The sequence below is a fragment of the Anoplolepis gracilipes genome, chromosome 10 (assembly GCF_047496725.1).
Source record: "Anoplolepis gracilipes chromosome 10, ASM4749672v1, whole genome shotgun sequence".
NCBI classification, from domain to species: Eukaryota; Metazoa; Arthropoda; class Insecta; order Hymenoptera; family Formicidae; genus Anoplolepis; species Anoplolepis gracilipes.
The window spans coordinates 3,495,166-3,513,238 of record NC_132979.1 but is presented as its reverse complement, the minus strand read 5'-3'; the positions used below and the strand labels follow the sequence as shown (position 1 = coordinate 3,513,238).

Below are 18,073 nucleotides of genomic sequence, written 5' to 3'. Positions count from 1 at the left end.
TTCCCTCATTTGCAAAAGGGATGAGATAAATTTGTAAATTACAGTTCAATGATACATGAGGAGTGAATAGATCTTTTCAACTTTGCATGGTTATGTATGTTGTTATACAGTTAAATAATTATTATATAGTAATGTTTTTTTTATAAAATATTAAAAAATAATGCTTTTTATGAAATATTAAGAAGTATAATAAAAAACGCATATTAATTATATTATATAGATAACTGGAAATAAATGTTTGTTCTCAGTATTCAACTACCAAAATAAATATTCACAAATATTATAAACTAAATATTTTTGTAAGCATGTAAGCGAGAATTCCAATATTAAAAATAATAATCGCACTTTGTACAAATCAAAAGAGTTATAATAACTTGTAATACCTATATCTTGCTAAATCTTTGCAGCTTTTATGTGTAAAATTTTCCTTATATATTAAATATTAATTAATTATTATAACAGTATGGTAATATGCATTTATAATAGTAATTAATATGCAGAACAAAGCATGACATAAAATTTTTATAGCATAAATATTCATATCGATATGTAACGCATCGCTACATAAAAAAATTTTGCACCTGTTTCTATTAACACATAACATCTTTTATCTATCATGAAATTATGTCCGACACACTTTTTTTACAATTAAATAATAAAAATTAAAAAAATAATAAAAGTTACAAAAATATTTAGAATTTTAGATGTGTTTATGATTTAGTATGTTGAAAGGATTGTGTTAAAAAATAGAATAAAATGAGATACAATTATATCTGTATTATTGCAGATTTTCAATGCTCTAATAGCAATGTTAGTAGAAATCATAATATAAGATTTATTATTTAGTTATTATTCATTTTTTTATAAACAATAATCGTCGACTTTGGCAACATTTTTTTTCTTACGACAATAAAACCGACTTAATCACGAAAAAGATAATATTTAGTATTATTTTCTTAGTATGTGTCTATAATATTTATCATATCTACAAAAGATTATTTTATTACAATTTTATTACTACCTAGAAATAATCACGCACCAAGAGTGCACTTACAAAGAGGAATAAATATAACATTTCCTAAAAATTTAAAAAAAAAATAAAAGAATATGACAATATTTATATTTAAACTTATAATTATATTTATCTTTATATTGAATTATATATACATTATTACTAACTACTGCTGAAGCTGCGGCTAAAGCAGTCATCGATCTTGATATCATTTATACAAATAAAAAATGTTACATAAAACGGATGAAATATTTATATAAAATATTATAAAAAGATTGAAAAAGTCTTCCTCAAGTAAAAATTAGTAACAAATAAATGTTTATTATTATTTCATTAGTTATATATAAATAATATAAACTAATCTAAATATACATTAGAAATATTTCATATACGTTAGGTATGTTGATGACATATTGATTGCTGTTTCCTCAGAATCGATAAATGACACTCTTTGCACGTTCAATTCTTTTAATGAAAGATTACAATTTACATTGGAAACAGATTATAATTATAAAGCAAATTAAATTTTTTAGATATACAATTTTGATTTTAAACAACAGTATAACATATAACTGGTATCATAAACCGACGTTTTCAGATAGATATTTGAACTTCTTTTCCCAAAACCCATATTGCCAAAAATGAGGCACCGTCATCGGTCTCGCAGATAGGGCTTTTCTGCTGTCTCATCCGTGTTTTCATGCTGGCAATCTGAAATTGGTAATAAATATTCTACTGCAGAATAATTACCCGTTACATATGATCTTCCAAACTATAAATCATCGCATAAAATATTTAATCAACAAATTTAACAACAATACGAAATAACATTGCGCCACTAGAAAAACGTGACTCCTATTTTACGATGCATTTCCTGTTTGTCCACACTTTTAAAAATATCACGGGCGATCTAAACACTAAAGTAGCCTATTACAGTCTAAATAAACTTAAAAAATATATTAAAGTCCATAAAGATCCTATTTCAAAATACTGTAAAACTGACATAGTTTATAAAAACAATTGCGATGATTCCAATGTCTCATATGGACAGACGGGCAGGAAACTCAGTACTAGAATATCGAAACACCGTCTCCATATGGAAAGAAATTCTATAAACAAGTCAGTAATAACCGACCATTGGGTTAACTACAACCATAATTTTAAATGGAGCGAGGTGAAGATACTAGATAATGAGCCTTATTTAAAGGACAAAAGGACTATATTTATTAACAGACAGCAGAACGGTCTTAATATGCAAACGTATACAAATTTTTTATCTCTTGTACAACGATATTATAAACAAATTTTTGAAACTGTGAGTGTCACCTTTTGTTATATGTTACCTTTGTATCGGCACGGGAATGTTTTCTCTTGCTTATTTAATTTTTAACGGTCTTAAAACAAAGTTTCGCTAGCACTCGCTTTTTCCGTACGTTCTCATCACATCGCCTTTCAATTGAATAAATTACTAATGTAAGTTATAAATATGTACTTGTTTCAACATTACAGAATTGTGCGTTTTATGTACATCTATTTTAGTTTTTTTTCTGTTTTTAATCACAATCTATAGATGATCGATCATGTTGACATTCCTCTGGGAGGAAGAACCAGGGAAGAGCACACATTTTCAACATAGATCTACACGTCAGAAGTATCTCTATAGCTCAGACATTTTATATGGTACTAACAGCATCTTATAAAATAACCACGTCACCGGTTTTAATACGATACGATTGCTTTCCATCCGCTATGATAATTGTTTAAGATATTTATGATTTTTGATAATTGTTTTTTCATTAATTTTATTTTTATACTCTGACCGATGAGTTGTAACCTTACTTTATTCTATTATTCTTGTTATTTCTTGCGCTGAAGATGAAAAAATTCGACCGAAACGTTTGCTTGAGTTTAATATATACTATATAATATATATCATTAACGAATTTTTTGAAATACATTACCATTCTTATTAAGAACATTACTTGTTTATGCTCTACATGCCAATTTTGTTCAATTATTATTGTTTATCGTTTAAGGCTCTCAATTATATTATTGAGAAATATTTCAAAATATTATTAATATCTCATTCTTAATATTGTATATATACAGATATAGGTATATAAATATAAATATATATATATTTTTTTTTACATATTTTGAGATTTAATACTTATATAATATATAATTTATGTAATATATATAAGTTAAATATGTCCTCAAGATTTAATATAATTTCAAAAGTACATATATAATATAAAAGGTCTCTATCTTTCAGAAGTATTTTTCACAATATAATTTGTATATTTTTATAACACTGGAAAAAAATATTCGCTGTTTATGACAAGAGACGCATGTTTCGCTTGATAAGAAACATGTCTCCCTTGATAAGAAAAATCATGACTATTTTTTTGATAAGTTCTAAAATAACGACATTATAAAATATATATATGATAATTATTATCAATTCTTATCATTTATCTATATATTGTAAATGTCTGGATAAATCACGAGGAGCTTAAAACAGCGTTGTTTATTATATGTCTCGATAACATTTATTATACAAATATCATATTTATTTGAAAAATGCAATATAAAAAAGCGTAATAGATTTTGTTTATTGCTTAGATAAAAATTTTATTACGTACAAGTTCTTTTATAAAGTCAAACAGATCGAATATAATCTCTACTACAACTTAAATTTTGCTTTGTTAAATATTTCCATAAAGAAGAAATAAACCATGAAGACAAGTTTAGCTTTTGTATTTGTGTTTGTCTTGATTCTAGGAATTGCTATTCCTAGCGGAGTCATTGCTGAAGATCCTTTTGATCGAGTAAAAGAGATAGTAAAAATATTCGTAAAATCATTAAAAAAATCTATCTGTACAAGAGTATGTGAATCGGAGCGCATAACGACGGTAGTGTAAAACGAACCTCTCAGCGTTCTCTGTGAAAATGATTTTACAATGTAAGTAAATTTTTTAAATAACTTTTGTTATAATAAAGTTTGTTAAAAATAATATATATTGTTGCGTCCGTGACGTTTGTCTTCTACTTGAAAATCAATATATAGATTTTCCGACGCAGCTGAGAGTCAATCGATGCTTCTTTCGTTACGGAAGATACAGACGTCACGGACGCAACAATATATAAATATATATGTATATCATATATATATATTACGTGTATACAGGATTTCCACAAAGCCCATAAAGTCCCTTATATTTCGGAAACGATTTAAAATTTCGAAAAATCGCGAAACACGTGTTTGATCAGAGAAACTACTCCTTTAAAGCGGTCAGGAAGGTTGTTCCTCCCTCCAAAGAAGGTTTAAAATGAACGACTTCCCTTGAACATAATGGCACCCCCTTATTTTTTATTACATATTCTTATAGCTTATCTCGAGAGCTTTTCAAAACATTATAATAAAATATTTTTGCATGAAAAACTTTTTGAATAATGAGAATTGAAAGTTACAGCACTGCTGGGATGTGCGTACACAAACGGCGTATGTCTCAAGTCAGTAGTATACAAAACTGCTAGTAAACGTAATATAGTATCGAAGATCTTAACGCGAGAATTACGGCAACTTGTAGGGACATATCCAGAAAAACATTTCAGAATGTATGTTTTCTAATCGATTATTTTATCATCAACCTCCATAAAAGAATAGCCCCTCGAAATGATCAAATACGTGTTTCGCAATTTTTCGAAATTTTGAACCGTTTCCGAAATATAGGGGTGGAGACAGACTTTATGGAAACTCTGTAAATATAAATTGAAAAAATAAAAATAATATATTATAAGTAAATGTTTTTTTCTCTCAATAGCGCGCATTCTGATATTAAATACAATAAGTTGTCAAAATTATGATTTATGTATCCTTTAAATTTCAATTAATCCTGTAATTTCGTTTGCATATAGAAATATTCTGGATAAATTGTATTTTAATTCAAATGTGATATTATTTTCATTGCATATTCTTTCAGGTTCTTTATAGATCTATAATAACAACATCATAAATAACGATCCTGTGAAGAATCTTGTACAATCAAATGGCGAAGATATTCTAATGATGGCACTAAAAAATTAATCTACACAATTTTAAGAAACTGAAAATATTAAATATTTTCAATATTTTCAATGTTATTTCTTTTTATTAATATTTTTGTGGTTGATAAAATATGTTTTACTTATCTATATGTCAATAAACAGAATAAAAATTGAAATAAATATTAAAGAAAAAGAAATATTATTTAACCTATAACATATTAAAATAATTCAGCAATAAGTATATTACAGAAACAATTTATTTGTAATGACAATAAAAATTGTAATATTTAAGTTGATCATAATTTATAATAATATCTTAATAACATGTTTTTTTCTGCATTCGAAATTTCAAACAGAATATGTTTTATTTTTTATCACTTTACGTTTTAATGAATATATATGCTCGCGTATGTACATGAGTATATAAAAATATTGTAAATTCTAAGATTAGCAGAAACCATAGACCGTAAACTGTATATTGTAAATTAATAGGTTGTAAAAAACATGTATAATTTAGTTGTTAGACATACTTACACAATTTAAACAAAAATTGGCTTATTTTATTTAAAATAGAACAGACAATAAGTAAAATAGACTAATTTCTACCTAAGAAATGTAACGTAAAATTTTTAATAATCCAAAATAATTATTTTCGACTTTTTTAAGACGAATTTTGATCATTTTTACATGGAGTTAGATAAATTAAACTAGTATCATTATATTCAGCAGTTCAGCTGTAAGGAACCTTGTATAACTTAAATACGTTACTTCTCAGAGATAATTTAATTTATTTTATCCATCATTCTTTAATTTTTTTCATAAGAAGCATATTTTATTGTATTAAAAATAATATTTAAAAAATATCTTATATTTAATACTTGAATTTTATTAAGGCCCAGTTGTTTCAACTTCTTGATAAAACCCGTTAATCACCTATTAAGTAAATATGAAATAAAAATTATATGTTATCAAAAATGCTATTTTTTATAAATAATTCCAATATTTATGTATTTTATGATTGTACGTAATATGATTTTGTTTACATTAGACCTAAAAATTTTCTAATAATAAATTAATAAATTATATTTTCTTTACATATCAAAAAAGTATTCAACAGGGACTAAAATGTAAATCGCAACTTTACAGGAATGAGAAAAAACGATTTAACATTTAATATTTAACGTATTTAATACCCAGAGATACGTTTAAATATTTCTGTATTTATTTTTGTATTTATATATATTTTGTATTTATAATTATTAGGTCAATTAGAATACAGCTTTATTATAAGATATGCAAGAGCTTTCACGTGCCGTAATATCTCATTTTGTAAAAAATTGGAGATATACTTCTATGTATAAAATTCGATATCTTATATATACTATCTTTTCTTAGTCTTTTAAAATGTATATAAGAAAGACACAGTTACGAAAGCGAATTAATTTTTCCCGATGTTTTGCAATAAATATAATATATATTAATGTAATTTTAAGAAAATGTACATTTGAATATATCCTCTCTTTTATATAAAATTATTATCTTTTTATATTTTAAATGTCTTGTCAATAAAATACATTGGAAATTGTCGCAAATTGCAAAAATATAATTTGAAGAAATAAATAATGTTAAATATAAAAATAAAGAGGAGATTTATTTTAATTTATAAATTACAATAAATTGACAATATATTATACGCAAACTTTACATTTGCAATGACGAGAATAATTACAATACAAAACTGTCTCTCATTTACAAAAGGGATGAGATAAATTTGTAAATGACACTTTAATAATGCATTAGGAGTGAACAGATTTTTTCAAAACATTCAACATTGCAAAAAGTTTATGTTTGTTGTTATATATAGTTAAATAATTTTTATAGTAGTGTTTTTAGAATATATTAGAAAGCAATAATTATATTATATAAATAACTGGAAATAATTGATAGTTTTTAATATTCAACTCTCAAGTAAATATACATGAATATTGTATACTAAATATTTTAAGTATGTAGGCGAAAATTCTAATGTTAAAAATAATAATCGCACTATGTACAAATCGAAAGAGTTATAAAAACTTAATAAATATACTTATATCTTGTTAAATTTTTGCAGCTTTAATGTATAAAATTTCCTTTGTTTACTAAATATTAAGTAATTTATTGTAACAGTATTGTAATACGTATTATAACAGTAATTTACATGCAGCTCCAAGCATGGTATAAAATTTTTATAGCATAATATTATATTTATATTGATATATGACGCAGTATTAGTAAAATAAGTTTAACAATTATTTCTACTAATACAAATCATCTTTCATCAACTATGAATTAATGTGCAATACATTTTTTTTAATTAGAAAAGAAAAATAAAAATTACAAAATATTTAAAATTTTAGTATTATGTGTTGAAATTATTGTGTTAAAAATAGAATAAAATAAAAAATACAATTGTATCTGTATTATTACGCACTTTTAATGCTTTAATAGCTCTATTAGTGGAAATCACAATAAAAAATTCATTATTTACTCATTACTTATTTTTCATAAATTATAATCGTCGAACTTGGCAAAAGACTTTTTCTTATGACAATAGAACCGACAAAATCACGAAAAAAATAACATTTCGTAGATAGACCTTTGAATCATGAGTTTGATTGGGATAATATTGAAGTTTTGGATGAGGTGCCATTCTTGGGAAAGAGATTAATATCTGAGACAATTTATATCAAAATTTATATAAAAAGCTAAAAAAACGACCTAAACCTCCAGAGCGAATAAATTAAATAATGCGTGTTTAATTGTTGTCGATTGTCGATAATTTATCAATTTGACTTCATGGTATTCGTTTACACTTGGTACTTATATATTTTTTGTAAGTATACGTAAATAAGCGCGCTAGTGTGTTCTTGTCATCTTATGTTTATATTGATTAATCGTAATGTTTCCATCATCATATTAAGAATTTATCCTTTTCTGCTAGTTTTATGTGCTTCCCTTTTTTTTTGAGTTCTGTGGTTTATTAAATATTATTGTTTTTCTGTTGTTTCTATAGTGTGCGCTCTTTTGTAATGCATCTTCTCTTACGATGGCAGAGTGAAGAGACTTTTTTAATCGGATGTTTGTGAGGTTAAGATGTACATTTAATACTCAAAATTTTTGACAGAGTATATATATGCACTATTACATTTACGTTTATTCTTACTTTTTTTTATTTGTTTGATCTCTTTTTCTTTGTTATACAGTTACTAAAGAAGAAATGAGTCTAAAACATATAGAATAAAATTTTTATTTAATTAATGTTTGAAATTATTATTTCATACGCTGTATATCTGCGTTGGCTTTTTATTGCTTATTTTTCTAGTTTTATTATTCTATAACATTTCGTGTTGTTTTCTTAATATGTGCCTATAATATTTAATCTCATATCTATAAGTATTTTATTACAATTTTATTACACTGTCTAAATATAATCACGCACGAAAAAACGTAATATTCTCTAAAAATGTTATTAAAAAATAAAAGAACATGATTTAAAGAACAATATTTAAACTTATCTCTATTTTAGATAAAATTATATACATGTTTTTAACTATCGATAAAGCTGCAGCTGAAAATATTATCTTAAATTAAAATAATATTAACATCACTCATCAAAAAACATGTCGTTGTTTGCGACTTGATACGAAACACGTCTCTCTTGATAAGAAAAATCGTGACTATTTTGTGATAAGTTCTGAAATAATAAATATTTATAAAATATATGTATTTATAACAATTATTATTAATTCTTATCTTACATATATTGCAAAGAAATGTGCACATGGATCACGAGGAGCGTGACTTAAAACACCATTTTTTATTATATATCTCGATAATACTCATTATCTAAATATCATATTTACTTCAAAAGTATATAAAAAGCAATATAAAAAGTTGTAATAAAATTTGTTCATTGCTTAGATAAACATTTTATTACGCACAAGTTCTCTTATAAAGTCATACAGGTGCAGTCGAATGCAATCTCCACTAAAACTTAAATCTTGCTTCACTAAGTATTTCGAAGAGATAAACCATGAAGACAAATTTAGTTTTTGTGTTCGTGCTTGTCTTGATTATAGGAATTACTATTTCTACCGGAGTCATTGCTGAAGATGCTACAGCAGCTGATGATTCACAAAACGACTTGAGAATATTTATAAAACTAATTAATAGAATTTTCTGTAAAACAGTATGTACACACAAAAAAGAGTAATAAATCAAAGCTCTCAGCGTTCTATGATGGTTCTGAATGGCTTTATAACGTAAGTAAATTTTTTAAATATTTTTTTAATAATAAAGTTTTTTAACTAATAAGGTTTATTGAAAAAAAAAAAAAAAATATATATATATATAAATTTAAAGTATTCGTAATTTACGCTCATTTCAATATTAAATACAATAAGTTGTGACACTTATAAATTACGAATACTTTAAATTTCTATTAAATCTTGTATATAGAAATATTCTGGATATTATGTTTTACTTCAAATTTGACAATATTATTCTCATTGTATTTTCTTACAGATTTTCGAGATCTATGATGACAACATAAGGAATCCTGACAAGAATATACTATTAAATGGCGAAAATCTTCTAATAATGACACTAAAAATTTAATCTCAGCAATCTTAAAAAAATGACAATATATTATTTTCTTCAATGTATTATTATATTTTTTTTCATGAATGTTTTTTGTTCGACAAAATGTTCTACTTATATGTAAATGGGAAGAATAAAAAATTAAAATAAATAATATTGAAAAAGGAGAAGTATTAACCTGTAAGAGAAGTTTTAACCTGTAAAATTAATATAATCTAGCAATAAGTTTTTTAAAGACACAATTTATTTTTGCGACTTATGATGACAATAATAACTTTAATTTTTAACTTGCTCACAATTTATAGTAATATCTTAACATGTTTATTTCGCATTAGAAATTTCAAGCGTATGTTTTATTTTTTATCTCTTTACGTTTTAATAGATATATACGCGCGTGTATGTATATAAAAACAAATTCTAAAATTAACAGAAACCGTAGATTATAAACCATAGATTGTAAATTAATACGTTGTAAGAAAACATACGTAAGAAAGTATACCTTACTTGATAGGCAAACTTACACTTTTTAAACATCTATTTCTTTTTAAGAAATGTAATGTAAAATTCTTAATAATTCAAAATAATTATTTTTTACTTCTTTAAGATAAAATTTGACAATTTTTCTTTTCTAAATAAATTTAGATAAAACCATTAATTTTAAATACAACTTGTTCAAAAACTATAAGAAAACATATAATATGACTTATGTAATACATTATACTTCTTACGCAAAATTCGGCTTATTTTATCCATCGTCCTTCAATTTCTTTCATAAAAACATATTTTACTGTAGAGTTAATATTAAAAATTCATATTGTATTTAATATTATTATAATATTTAAAATTTAATATTAAAATTTTATTTCAGTTGTTTCAACTGCTTGATACATTTACTCGTTAATCATTTATTAGGTAAATATGAAATAAAAATTGTATGTTATCAAAGATGCTCTTTCTATAAATAAATTCAATTTTTAATGTATTGTATAGTGTAAGTAATTCATATCAGTTCTAAAAATTTTAATAAGGTTTATTTTTTTTATACTGAAAGTTTTACAATATAGTGGCGTAAGCCTGGAATCGCAACTTTACAGGAATGAGAAAAAAACAATTCGCATTTGATACAATAATAATACATCTAAATATTTTTGTATTTATTTCTACATTTATAATTATTAGATCAATTAGTATACAATTATTGTAAAATATGCAAGGCATATAGAACTTTCATGTGCCTCAATATCTCATTTTGTAAAAAATTGATTGATATTTGTTAAAATTCTCGATATGTTATAATGTCTTTTTTTATATTTTTGAAACTGTTTATTATGAGCACACATCTATGAAATCAAATAAGGAATTGTTTCCAATAATTTACAGTGAATATATGTACATGTTAGTAATTTTGTTATTTTAAAATATGCATTTGAATATATCTTCCTTTTCACGTAAAATTATTGATTTATATATTGTAAATGTCTTATTCCATAAAATATATTAGAAATTGTCACAAATTGCGAAAATATAATTCGAAGAAATAAATAACGTTAAATAAAAAAAGATTTATTTTAATTTATAAATTACAATTAATCGACAACATATTACACGTAAAGAAGGGTGGGTAAAATGTACTGATTTTTGCCCAGAAAGTGTAACGTATGTTACATATATTTTCTTATAGTTCTCTCATAGTTTTTGGGTTGCTAAATACGAAAATACTCGTTTATTGGTCTAAGCCTGTGGAAAAGTGGTCAAAATTCGCCTTAAAAAGGAATAAGTCACTTTTAATAGTAATTCAATTAGTGTCAAATTTGCAGTTATTTAATTATTTATAATATAGTTTAGTTTTATAATTTCATTACATTTTCAATGACGAAAATAATTGTAATACGCAAAACTTATTCTCATTTGCACAAAAAATGAGATATATAAGTTCTTATAACTCTTTTGATTTGTACAAAGTGCCATTATTATTTTTAATATTGGAATTCTATATATATATATATATATATATAGAATTCCAATATTAAATTATTGTTATAATGCGTATTAAATTGCTGTTGTAATAAATTACTTAATATTTGTTATATAAAAAAATTTTTTATATATATATATATCTTAATATTTAATATATAAGTTTAAATATGCTTAAATATATACTTAACATAATTTCACAAGTACATATGGAACACAAAAGATAATACAACAAACATTTTTTATTTTTCTGTCTCTTTTTTTATCTCTATTTTTCAGATAGATATTTTTCATAACATATAAAATTTGTATATTTTATAACACTAGTAAAAAATATGTCTCTCTTGATAAGAAATAAAAAAATCGTGACTACTTTTTGATATGTTCTGAAATAATAAATAGATTATAAAATATATGTATTTATGACAATTATTATTAATTCTTATCTTACATATATTGTAAAGAAATGTGCACATGGATCACGAAGAGCGTGACCTAAAACATCATTGTTTATTATATCTCAATAATATTCATTTTTTAAATATCGTATTTACTTCAAAAGTGCAATATAAAAAATTATGATAGAATTTATTCATTGCTTAGATAAAAATTTTATTATGCACAAGTTTTCTTATAAAGTCGTACAGGTGCAGACGAATGCACTAGAACTTAAATCTTGCTCCACTAAGTATTTCGAAGAGATAAATCATGAAGACAAGTTTTGTTTTTGTGTTCGTGCTTGTCTTGATTCTAGGAATTATTATTTCTAGTGGAGTCATTGCTGACCATGTTCACGAAACTGTTACAGTACAAAAACGAATAATAAAGAAACTAGACGAGATCTGTGCAAGAACATGTGTAGATGAACATATAACGATTGTATCTTAAATCGAAGCTTCAGCGTCCTTTGATAATGATTTTGCAATGTAAGTAAGCTTTTGAAATAATGTTTTTATAAATAATCAAAATTATATATATATATTACATGTATATGTATATATAAATTTAAAAAGTAAAGATGATATATAGTAATTGTTTTTTCTTTTAATAGCGCTTATTCCGATATTAAATACAATTAGTTGTCACAATTATGAATTATATACACTTTAAATTTCTATTGAATCCTGTAATTTCTTTTGCATATAGAAATATTTTAGATAAATTATATTTCATTTCAAATTTGATATTGTATGTTTTTTCAGATTTTTTAGATTTATAATGACAACATAAAAAATAATAATCCTGTCAACAATCATGTATAATTAAATGGCAAAAATATCCTAATGATGGCACTAACAATTAATCTGCACAAGCTTAATAAATGGAAACTATTTGAATATTATTTCCAATGTATTATTTCATTTTCTTTTATGAATGTTTTTTGATCGACAAAATATGTTCTATCAATCTATATGTAAATGAAAAGAATAAAAAAATAAAATAAATAGTATTAAAGAAGGAGAAATATTATTTAACCTATAAAATAAAAATAATTTATCAATAAGTATATTAAAGAAACAATTTATTTTTGTGATTTGTAATGATAATAAAAATTATAATATTTAAATTTATCACAATTTTTAATATCATAATAATACGTTTTTTCTATATTCGAAATTTTAAGCAGAATATATATATTTTATTTTTTATCTTTTTACGTATTAATGGATATATTTGCTCGCATATGTACATAAGTATATAACAATAAATTCTAAAATTAGCAGAAACCATAGACCGTAAACTGTATATTGTAAATTAATAGATTGTAAGAAAACATGTATAATTTAGTTGTTAAGTATACTTATACTTTTTAAACAAAAATTGGTTTATTTTATTTGAAATAGAACAGACAATAACTAAAATAGACTAATTTCCACCGAAGAAGGGTAAAGTTTTTAATAATTCTAAAATAAAATTAACTATTTTCAAGACAAATTTTGATCATATTTCTATAGATTTAGATAAATTAAACTAGTATCATCATATTCAGTAATTCAAAAATTATAAAGAAACATGTATAACTCAAATACGTTACAATTCTTACAAGGAAAGGTATGTAAATGTCTTTCTCCGATTTTAATACGCTTTGAATATGTTGTAGTCTAGGTCAAAATAGAAGACACGTATTTTTTTGTATGTGCTCTTACGACCGTTAAGAGGGTGAAACACCCTCTTGAAAAAAATCGGTTTTTTTATTTCTGAGCGAATACCGTCGAAACGATAAGAGATATAAAAAAAAGTTTCCAATAAAAGTTTTATGGTTTTCAATGTACATACTTTAAAACTGCATAATCAAAATTTTCGAAATCCCCCCCCCCCCCTCTTCAATTTTTGAAAATTTTAAAATTTGTCATATTGCAAAACTTATAGCAAACTTATTTAAACAAAATCAACCATATATGATAAAGTTGTATTTCGAGATTACATTTTTCAGAAATAAGTTAGCAATATCTCTATATTGCTATACGCCTCATTCGTATGCGCTCATGATGTTCGCTACTCGCTGATGACAACTCTTTCTTCGTAATATCAGAGATAACTATGAATTATCAATAAATAATTTATATATTGAAATTTTAATATAATATATTGATATATTATAATAATTATAATTATGTTATTATATATTATGGCAATAAATAATAATTTTACTCATATGACAAAAATAATATATTTTTGTAAATTAAAAATAGAACTGATCGAACGAAGAAAATTTCTTTGACTAGATGTCTATCAAATTCTTTTGGCCTCTTTTCTAAATAACCACTTTTATACCATGCATATTTAAATAAATTTTTAAATCTCGGTGATGAAAATTGATTGTTTGTTAATTTGATTGTAATTTTAAAATATTGTTTCTTAAATAAAGGTTGACCTCAAAATCCAAAAACATGACGGTATCCGAAAAATGCTTAACAAAATTTTTCCATAAACGAAAACCAAATACATCTAACAGTTGTATTTTCCTCGTTGTTCCAGCCAGTATAGCTAACAAATTGATATTTTCTATAAAATCTAATTTATTTCTTCGAATTATATCAAGACAAGTGTCAGTCCAAGAGTTTAAAAATAACAAAGCTGATTTTGGTCCAACGTTTGGAAAAAAACACTTCTTTAATCCAGATCTCAGAATAATGCGATATTAATTTTCAGGATTTTGATGCTATGACAAAGATATTATTTTCTTTAAACATTGTTTCTCTTACCGTTGGACCAAATGTTCCAGTAGGTTCTTTTAAAACAATAAAAAGAGGTGATAATAATCTATCATTGGAAACAATGGGTTGTACAGTATATCTATGTGTAGTTGCCGATATGGATTATACTATACGCTCTATTCTTTTTGCACCTTTGGATGACAGTTAACGACTGGAATGAAATTCTAACTGAAATTCACTTTGATCCGAAGTATATATAATTTCAATTCTATATTGTATAATAAAATATTTTACATTTTTAATAAATAAATTGCTTTGTGCTTCTAAATTTGCATTTGACATTAAATGCTTTTTTGTTACAAATTTTTTAATTTTTCCTGATACATTTACCTCCTTCTGCGCTCGAAGATCCCATCGAGCAATATCCTATCGAGTATACTGTCATGAATAATTATACCATTTTCAACAGTTTCATTGAATTTATTTAACGTATATATTAAAATTTCTTTTAGTTTGTCAAATCTGCTGCCACCTTGATTTACTTTTCTCTTCCATTTTCTTAATTGACGAAGAGACGACTTTCCGGAATCTACGTTTTACAGTTTTAAGACTTTTTGGCTTTGCTATCTCACTTCTCCAAAATTCTAGTGTTTCTTTTATATTCTATTGGTACACAATCCGCAACACATGTAATTTTTTTTACAACATATGTGTCATGTTCTCTTTCTTCCTCAACTACTCGTTCTACTTTTGGTATGTCAAATGTGTTTTCAAAATCTAGTGATTCTTCTTCGTCAATTTCGTACCATTTTTTATACATTAGTTTAAGCATATGTTGAATCTTATTTTTTGTTTCAATTTCATTAGTTGTAACAAGATTTTCTGAAAAGTCCAAAGTAGTAAATACTGCACACAGTAATATTACTACGTTTTTTGGATTAAACAGCATTATTCTCTAAAAAAGAAAGAAATTTTTAAATTAAAATTTACTTTATAAATATTGTATTATAGTTATTAGCAACAAAAAAAATTAATATTTTATTACTTATTGTTAATACAACATATTTGTCACAAGTATTTTCCAAGCTTCATAAAAAAATCACACACTGTTTTATCATATATTTTATAATAATTTAATAAAAAAACAAACACCTAAATTTTGAAAAAAGTTAGTATGCAAATGCAAAAACAATTATAAAAATTTTTTAAAATTGATACATTCATAACATTATATATGTACATGCAAGATATTAGCAGAACAAAATCGTATACTTAACTGCTGATTAGTTTTGATACTTTTATATATGTTTTTATATATGTATAATGCGTGAGAGTATGTGTTCTGCTACAAACTGTTATAAATAAAAATATCCTATTGCGTTAATCACGATATGCATCTATTTATGATTACTATTAAATGATCTATGATAATTGACTTTAGACATCTCGTGTAGGAGATTTCCCTTGTTCGATCAGTTCTATTTTTAATTTATAAAAATATATTATTTTTGTCACATGAATAAATTATTTATTGCCCACACACACACACACACACACACGTACACACATAATATATATATATATATATATATATATATATATATATATATATATATATAACAACATAATTATTATATCAATATATCATATCAATATATTATATACAACGTCGTGTTAATAAATTAAATGATTTTGGCTAGTTAGGTCGTTTTAATTAATATTGTTTATAATTGAATACTAGTGACTTTAATCTTTAACTTCTAATATATTATATAAAAATTTTAATATATAAATTATTGATTGATAATTCATGGTTGTTTCTGATATTGCGAAGAAAAAGTTGTCATCAGCGAGTAGCGAACACCATGAACGCATACGAATGGGGCACGCGTATAGCAATATAGAGGTATTGCTAACTTATTTCTAAAAAATATGATCTCGGAATACAACTTTATCATATATGGTTGATTTTGTCGTTAAATAAGTTTGCTATAAGTTTTGCAATAAGACAAATTTTAAAATTTTCAAAAATTGGAGAGAAGAGGGGGGTATTTCGAAAAATATGACATTTTCGAAAAATCTGATTATGCAATTTTAAAGTATGTACATTGAAAACGATAAAACTTTTATTGGAAACTTTTTTTTATGTCTCTTATCGTTTCGACGATATTTGCTCAAAAATATGAAAACCGATTTTTTTCAAAAGGGTGTTTCACCCCCTTAACGGCCGTAAGAGCATATATAAATAAATACGTGTCTCCTATTTTGACCTAGACTACAACATATTCAAAGCGTATTAAAATAGGAGAAGGACACTTCCATACCTTTCCTTGTTAGACAAAATTTAATTTATTTTATCCATTATGCTTTATTTTTTTTCTTAAAAAGCATATTTTATTATGTTAGAAATAATATTAAAAAAAGATGTTATATTTAATACTTGAATTTATTAAGGCCCAGTTGTTTCAACTTTGTGATAGCTTTACCCATCAATCACCTATTAAATATGAAATAAAAATTATATGTTATCAAGTATGCTATTTTTTAATTACAATTTTAATTATGTATTATATTATTTTTATGTATTATTGTAATATGATTTTGTTTATATTAGTCCTAAAAATTTTATAATAAATTATATTTTCTTTACATATTGAAAATTTTTTAACATAGCAATGTAAATCGCAACTTTACCGAAATGAGAAGAAACGGTTTAAACCGCATTTGATACGCAAAAATACGTCTAAATATATCTGTATTTATTTTTGTATTTATAATTATTAGGTTAATTAGAATGCAGCTTTATTATAAGATACGCAAAGCGTATAGAGCTTTCAGTGTCCCAATACCTCATTTTGTAAAAAATTGAAGAGATATACTTCTATGTTATAAAACTTTGAATATGTTATATACAATGTTTTTTCTTAATCATTTACATAAAATGTATATAATAAAGGCACAGTTACGAAATCAAATACCTAAGTAATTTTTCCCGATAATTTGCAATAAATATAATATATATATTAGCGTAATCTTAAGAAAATGTACATTTGAATATATCCTCTCTTTTATATAAAATCACTATTTTTTTATATTGTAAATGTCTTTTCCATAAAATACATTGGAAATTGTCGGAAATTGAAAAAATATAATTCGAAGAAATAAATAATGTTAAATAAAAAGGAAATTTGTTTTAATTTATAAATACCATTAAATTGACAACATATTACATACAAAC

At 24.1% G+C, this 18,073-nt stretch overlaps 3 long non-coding RNA genes across 4 annotated transcripts; all 3 read left to right on the top strand.

Annotated features, from left to right (window-relative positions):
- Nucleotides 1-2,064: 2,064 nt before the first annotated feature.
- On the top strand, nucleotides 2,065-5,234 carry LOC140670425 (uncharacterized). 2 transcript variants are annotated; one of them, XR_012047552.1, is made up of 3 exons: nucleotides 2,065-2,485; nucleotides 2,583-3,977; nucleotides 4,999-5,234. It is a non-coding gene; the product is annotated as an uncharacterized lncRNA (long non-coding RNA). The 2 variants fall into 2 exon arrangements; XR_012047553.1 differs by having other exon boundaries at nucleotides 2,117-2,131.
- Nucleotides 5,235-8,997: 3,763 nt separating this feature from the next.
- On the top strand, nucleotides 8,998-9,704 carry LOC140670223 (uncharacterized). The gene is made up of 2 exons (XR_012047498.1): nucleotides 8,998-9,366; nucleotides 9,629-9,704. It is a non-coding gene; the product is annotated as an uncharacterized lncRNA (long non-coding RNA).
- Nucleotides 9,705-12,136: 2,432 nt separating this feature from the next.
- LOC140670465 (uncharacterized) lies at nucleotides 12,137-13,135 on the top strand. Its single transcript, XR_012047567.1, has 2 exons — nucleotides 12,137-12,603; nucleotides 12,880-13,135. It is a non-coding gene; the product is annotated as an uncharacterized lncRNA (long non-coding RNA).
- Nucleotides 13,136-18,073: the final 4,938 nt, after the last annotated feature.